At 42.6% G+C, this 6,149-nt stretch overlaps 1 long non-coding RNA gene across 1 annotated transcript; it reads left to right on the forward strand.

Moving 5' to 3' along the window:
* Positions 1-201: 201 nt before the first annotated feature.
* On the forward strand, positions 202-4,450 carry LOC142929590 (uncharacterized). The gene is made up of 3 exons (XR_012945751.1): positions 202-801; positions 2,254-2,362; positions 2,596-4,450. It is a non-coding gene; the product is annotated as an uncharacterized LOC142929590 (long non-coding RNA).
* The last annotated feature ends 1,699 nt before the right edge of the window (positions 4,451-6,149 follow it).

The raw sequence follows: 6,149 nt of genomic DNA on the forward strand, positions 1-6,149 counted from the left end.
GACGTGAAACGTCACATAGTAATGTGTTTGAAGAACACAGGTTTGTTTTATCAATGCGTACTGCTTGCTACGACATGGTTCAGAAACACGGTCATTTAATAAAAAATATTGACAAAAATGAAAAAGTACGCAAAGAACATGAAGATATGCACGCTTGAAATTTCATTAAGAGAAAGGAAGAGGAACATGTAGATTAGAGAACACACAGAGGATAATGACATCCAAACTCTTAAAAAAAGTGGGCTTGAGTAAAGCTATTACTAAAACGGGCGTCAAAGTGAAGAATACAGGGTGTCCGCTATTCAAGATGAGCGGCAGTCTCAGGGCTCTGCTGCCGTCTGCAAATGGTGACGATGTTGCCTGGCTCGGCACAGCCACTGCATTAAAACATAGTTCAGTGCAAAAAAACTAAATTTCAAGTTCAGAAAAAATGTTCGTGCAGCAAGTTAAAATGTAATCTTTAAAAGGGTACACAATTAATATGTTAATACATATTTTACATTTGGATTGAAAATGCTATTATAAAATAATGTTTATAACAAAGGAGATGCATCGAGAGTGCTGTGGTAATTAATATGAGGTGATTATGCTGCACTGTGCTATCCTGTAATTTCTAGGACTGAGACTTTTGCTGCATCTTGTGATTGTGTGAACTATTTGTGTTTTTGTGTGGCGTGGATTTTGCAGGTTTTGACTCGCTGCGTGCAGCACTGTTGTTCTGCAAGCTGATGGAGAGATTGGGACACTGGGTGGTGACTGCAGTTCTCGCATTGGCACCAACATGGAAATCTTGCGACCTCGGTCAGCCTCCACTTTTTCTACATTACGATTCCATATCACTCCTTTCACATAAACTCATCTGAGAGCTGGGTCAATCTGAGAATCACTGCTTTCATAAATTGTATCTTCACAAACATTTTGGGTACTCGGTCCCCTGGTCTCAATGAGTCCTTACCCGGTCTTAAATAAAGGAAAGAATGAGCGAGTGTGCTACCGGCGTGTTTTTGCGGTGTGTATAGATAGAGGTGCGTGAAAGGTTTCCACCTAAACTTCTTGGTAGTCACAGGAAGCTTGGTACGCTTGGTGCCATCGATCTTAGATGCCTGGGCTTTTTGGCCTCACCCCTACTGACATCAAGAGTGCGTTTCCTTGTACTCGCATGCTGTTGTTGAAAACTTGCTGCATGAAAGTGGATTCATGCACATTCCGGATGGTAAAGTGCTGGATAACGGAGCTATTGCTGTAATTAAACAATGGCCAGCTACTACTTTGGCAGCCTTGTGTTTAATGGTTTTGGGAGAGGTTTGCGAGTAAAAGAGTGAATGAACAATGATCAATATTCGGTAGGTAGCGGGAGGCTTTTTGAAGCCCCGAATACAATAGTGTAACATGCTTTTGGCTGTATAGCATGGAAATACAGAATGGCTAATCATTGTAACATGTCAACCCCAAATGGTTAAAAAATTGGTGAGATCCCAACTGAAAATGTTTGGGAAAAGCCCAAGAAATTGAGAGAACCCTAAAAAATGGGGGAAATCAAAGAAACTGAAGCAAGGGCAAGTCTGCTTTAGAGAAAAGAGGGGTGTAGTGTTACTAAATCAGTTTGTGTAGCAGCAATTGGCTAATGTCACAACTTACTGAACAACCTTGATTTGAAGCTTTCGTGACTGCAGGAATCCATACTCTTTGGTTCTTTCGGTAAAGTCACGTAGGTATCAAATAAAATAAATCATGACGTTTCGGCCTCTTCACAAGGAAACCCACCTGATGACGGACGCTTATACCTACGTGACTTTACCGAAAGAACCAAAGAGTATTACTGAACAACCCGATGGTAAATGGAGTACTAAAAACCGTGAATAGTTATGAGTTTCCCACTTGTTTCTCATAGAAAGGCTGCAAGTAAAGACAACACTTTTGGATCTAATCCTTACATGAGACCTGAACCATCGGTAGCAGCTGCTGGTGAGACACTGCAGGAAATATGGCTGAGTGTATTACTGTCAGGTAAACAATAACGTGACAATCCATCGCATGACCATGAGACACAACATTGTGAGAAACCGTGTCAAGCGGAGTCGTTGTGTGCTACAAGCAATGGCCTGGCATCTTTATGTAAACTAATATGGTTGTGCTGGCATGCATTTTCATATTGTGCGAATGTCTAACCAAGTGTCATGTGTATTGCTACAATAGAAGTATTGTTTATTCTCCATGCTATTTATGTGTATTGTCTTGGTGTGTGATTTCAAGGGTTGTGCTCAGCAATTCTCCTGCTAGTCTGGCTGCTTATATCCTGGAGAAGTTCAACACCTGGACCAAAATATAAAACATAGACCAAGAGGACGGGGGGCCTTGAAACGTACGTGCAGACACAGGACGCGAGACCATTCACCATGTTCGGCATTGTTTTTTGGAATTTGACGACAAATGTTATCATTTGAGGGCAGAATCAAATCCCTAACAGCTGCTATGGATCGAATTCAATTAGTTAACATTGATGCTCCATATGGATTCAACTTAAGCAATTCTGAGTTGTAATTCAGATGCCACTATCCATGTGGGCGTTGATGGGTTACGTCTGTTGTGGCACAGTTTGTTTGAGCTGGATGAGCTCCTGTACATGGTGATGATCTACTGGGTGAGTGGCTGCATCACATCGTCCATGCGCTTCAATTAGTTAACAGTATTATGATTCACAATTGCGTCTGTATTAGGCCACTTATGATCCGATCAAATGTGTGCCATTAAAAATCTTTCGATTTAAAGCTTTCGTGACTGCAATGATTCATCTTCTTTGGTTCTTTCGGTAAAGTCACATAGAATGAGAATAAAATAATAAATTGATAAAATAAAATAACACAATAATATTCTCACGACGTATCGGCCACAACACAAGCGGCCTTCATCAGGTGAAGGGACGAGACTGTCTGGTAGGACAGCGCTGGAGTGAAAAAAGCCACGTTCAGATCACGACCTTTAAGCTGTGTGAGAAGAAACAAAGCGCCTTGACAAAGGAATTAGCATATAATTTAGCATTGAAATGGCTGAGTGATTAGCTTGTGACTGGTCACAGAAATGGCTATGTTAAAGTCAGAGCATACACATCCGCAGAGGCACCCCTTGACAAAGGAATTAGCATAGAATTTAGCATTGAAATAGCTAAGTTAAAGCATACACATCCGCAGAGGCACCCCTTGACAAAGGAATTAGCATAGAATTTAGCATTGAAATAGCTGAGTGATTAGCTTGTAACTGGTCACAGAAATAGCTATGTTAAAGTCAGAGCATACACATTCACCGAGGCACTTAGTACAAATCAAACAAGAGAATTTAGCATTGAAATAACTAGGGGAATTTAGCATTGAAATAACTGAGTGATTAGCTAGTGACTGGTCACAGAAATAGCTATGTTGAAGTCAAGGCCTACACATCTGAGCTATTCACAGTACTATATAGTAAACCAATAAAAAACTAAAATATAAATTACCTTAATGTTATCAATAAACTCTATATTCTCCAATCAGCTAAGCTACCAATAATAAGTCGTTATATATCACAATGCTATATGGCGAAAAAATGGGTGGATTCTTACCCTCAACTTTAGCAACACGGATAGCTACGGGCCCCGTTCAGACGGACGAGTTCATCCATGGTCGGAACAGAGGAGGGGGAGAGAGACAGCTGCGAGGCGCTATTATACTCCATGTTGTAAACCATACCATTAACCGTGGTGTGAGAGGTATTAAGAGTCAATGCTGGCGAAAGAGCTGCGGTCTGAAGGTCATCGTAAAATACAATTAATTAAGAACAGAAATGGTTTAAAACATATTTCCAATGGTTACTAAGCCAGAATCCATCTTCTCGGTTGAAATTGTCTCTGTGCTTGTATATGTGAATGGCCTCATGAACGAATCTCTCATGGTAGCCGGTTGGTTTGCAAAGAACGTGACTTTACCGAAAGAACCAAAGAAGATTAAAAATCTTGTTTAATTATTACATTTGGTGGTAAGGATCGTTCTTAAACTTACCGGTGAGTGTAATTGGCACATTAAACGCTTGTACACAATTTGTTCAGCTATATCCGGTGGAGGGTTCCTAATGGCACAGTTTTGTAGTGTTCAAGTGTGGAGTTTGTTCTCCTTCTGCTCCACATGGGTTTCCTCTTGGTTCTTCGGTTTTCTGCCTTTGCTAAAAAAACACAATGTAGCTCGAATTTACCAAACATCTTAAAGCTTCAAAATTACCTGCAAATTACTCGGAATTACACATTACAGCATCACCATCTACTGAATAAAAACGTTGCAGGACCCTCCTGAAAAGAGTTGTTGAGACTCATTGAGGCTTTCCTGTATAAACACGTCTAAATAAAAACGGTTGTTCACGTATTTAATGCTTAATAACGTTTCTCAATTGTATACAAGTGCTTTATTATACAGATATATATATGTATATATGTTGAACTTCTTTCGCAACATACGTAGCCAACCATGCTAATCAATAAATCTTGCTCCGGTGTTCACGGCATTTTAGATGCTATGTTTTTTTTTCATAAATACCATCATAATTCATAATATTGGACAACTCCAGTGTTGATTGCATTGACAGTTGCAGGAGTCACTACGGTACATGTCAATGGCTCGTAAAAGAATTCGAGTTTCGGGGAAGCGCTTTGCGGTGATAACGTGGTCGTTGTGCCCGACAGCATGCCCGTGTGGGTTCCCACGGGGGTGGCCCCAAAGTACCGCAGCATCGTCTCATGCCGCGCGGTGGCCACTTGGCCGCCTTCGAGCAGCCGCTGCTGCTGGCGGAGGACGTGCGGAGCTTTGTCAAGAAGGTGGAGGAGCTCGCCGTGCCGCTGCGAGCTGCGTGGGGAGGCAGTGCCGCACGATGGCCCATTCTCTGGCAGTGCCGTGAGGCCGCGTAGTGTCTTGGTGGTGATGTTATAATTCGTTTGGCTTTATTCAGCACACACAGAGTAATTAAGTACGGACACAGAATAAGAGTTAAGGCTACCAATCAATATTAATGTTTTGTTTAGCATTGATGTTAACCGCCTTTGTGAATGCGCTTTAAAACACAAATGGGAAATATGAGAATATGATATCAGAGAGAACCACACCTATTACATGAATAGGTTTCCATTGATAAACATGCATGCATTGAATGTGCTCGTGTAAAAGTATTCAGGTCCTTGGGTTTTTATGTTTCATGTGTTGTCATGGAATCATTCGCAGTTGCATAGTTCATTAAACCACCACTGCTAAGCCACGCCAGCTGATATTTCATGTTGAGAAAGGATACAAAAAATATATTCTTTGGTTCTTTCGGTTTAGTCATGTAGATAGAAAAATAAAGTGAATAAAAAATAAAAAAAACCCTAATGTAGACTGTAGCTTGGTTCTTAAGTTTGGTGAGTGTACTGGCAGTCTATAATGTAGACTGTAGCCTGGTTCTTAACCTCGGTGAGCGTACTGGCAGTCTAACACATTCCTGCGGAGGGAGCTGGTAGGAACGTTGGGTTGCTCGGTCAATGGCCAGGGTCAACGACGGCACCACGTGGTGTATTCCGCATATATGCCCTTCTGTGAGGGCGGGCACAAGCCGGCATGAGTAGGTTAAACGTTGAGTTTTATAAGGGCACCACGGGGTGACCAGCTCCTCCCCACCCAGCCCCACCCTCCCCACCCAGCCCCTCCCCACCCAGCCCCTCCCCACCCTCCCCACCCAGCCCCTCCCCACCCTCCCCACCCAGCCCCTCCCCACCCAGCCCCTCCTCACCCTCCCCTCTCCACCCAGCCCCACCCCTCCCATTTTTGGATGCACGACGGACGGATGGAGGGACACAATAATCCCCTGTGGGCCGGTGTAATAAAGAAGTTCCTACCAGTATAATGTATATTGTAGCCTGGTTGTTAATAATAAAAAATGTTTGTTTTGGAGGCTGATTTTCGTAACCGTCTTGGCTGTGGAGCCGCATGTGGGTCTTTAAGGACTGCTCCGTGACGATATTCACATGCATTGCGGTTCTTGAAATATTGAGGGTTTTTTGACCGAATTCCAAAAAAACGGCCCCTCTTGTTATTGTGTTTGCCGATCCCTGGCCTAACATAAGAGTCGCAGTAAGTGACGTCGGGAGGCAACCCCTA

Source organism: Petromyzon marinus, chromosome 31, assembly GCF_048934315.1.
Source record: "Petromyzon marinus isolate PM22_M1 ecotype Great Lakes invasive population chromosome 31, UKy_Petmar_22M1.pri1.0, whole genome shotgun sequence".
Taxonomy (NCBI): Eukaryota; Metazoa; Chordata; class Hyperoartia; order Petromyzontiformes; family Petromyzontidae; genus Petromyzon; species Petromyzon marinus.